Source organism: Eriocheir sinensis, chromosome 49, assembly GCF_024679095.1.
Source record: "Eriocheir sinensis breed Jianghai 21 chromosome 49, ASM2467909v1, whole genome shotgun sequence".
Lineage (NCBI taxonomy): Eukaryota > Metazoa > Arthropoda > Malacostraca > Decapoda > Varunidae > Eriocheir > Eriocheir sinensis.
In genome coordinates, this window is record NC_066557.1 from 10681543 (window position 1) to 10682925 (window position 1383).

Consider the following 1383-nt stretch of genomic DNA (forward strand, 5'->3'; position numbering starts at 1 on the left):
TGAAGGGAAAGCAAAGATAATTAAAGGGAAAGGAAAAGAAGGGAAGCAAAGAAGATTGATGGGAAGGGAAATGAAGGGAAAGCAAAGATAATTAAAGGAAAAGGAAAAGAAGGGAAGCAAAGAAGATTGATGGGAAGGGAAATGAAGGGAAAGGAAAGATAATTAAAGGGAAAGGAAAAGAAGGGAAGCAAAGAAGATTGATGGGAAGGGAAATGAAGGGAAAACAAAGGAAAAGGAAAAGAAGGGAAGCAAAGAAGATTGATGCGAAGGGAAATGAAGGGAAAGCAAAGATAATTAAAAGAAAAGGAAAAGAAGGGAAGCAAAGAAGATTGACGGAGGACTCGGTTGGAAAAGAAACTAATACCAGTGTTTTAAGTAGAATGTTATAGTAAAATAGGTAAATAAATAGGTAGAATTGAAGGGAAAGCAAAGATAATGAAAGGAAAAGGAAAAGAAGGGAAGCAAAGAAGATTGACGGAGGACTCGGTTGGAAAAGAAACTAATACCAGTGTTTTAAGTAGAATGTTATAGTAAAATAGCTAGACCGTTGTTTGTAGTTCTTGTGTCGATTTGTAGCTCAGAGGACGTGGAATGATGAACGTTACCAAACTTCCTCAGGTACTTGAAGACCTCATAAGCATCTCTTTTTCCAGTGTAAAAAGCTAGAGTGAGTCGTTTCTGAGATTCTTCATACGGCTGAGCCCTTAACAGTCGCTCACACACACACACACACACATAAAAAAATAACCCTCCTATGAACGATGGAATTGAGAATGCGCGAAAAGTAGAGAATGAACGTGTTTATCCCCATTTCATAATATATATCAAAGCATTTGTGATCAGATTATGTATCATCTATTTTGGGAGGTTTATATCATGGCACAAATTTGGCCCGTCGCTGCTACACGGTAAAGCCACAAATTTGGCCCGTCGCTGCTACACGGTAAAGCCACAAATTTGGCCCGTCGCTGCTACACGGTAAAGCCACAAATTTGGCCTGTCGTTGCTACACGGTAAAGCCACAAATTTGGCCCGTCGCTGCTACACGGTAAAGCCACAAATTTGGCCCGTCGCTGCTACACGGTAAAGCCACAAATTTGGCCCGTCGCTGCTACACGGTAAAGCCACAAATTTGGCCCGTCGCTGCTACCGGGTTATTGTAAAATGGAGTCATCGTACTCATAAGGGTGGAATTATTTTCGAACCGAGTGGCTTAACTCTTTCCAATAATTCGATGTCATTCCTATAATCAGGGGGCCAGGACTGTACTGCATAATGGAGGGGAGGTCTTACCATCATATTATATTAAGATAACATTACTTCGGGGATCTTACGGGTGAAGGTAAGGGGAAATAAAGGGATGATAAAGGAATGGGAAGTTAG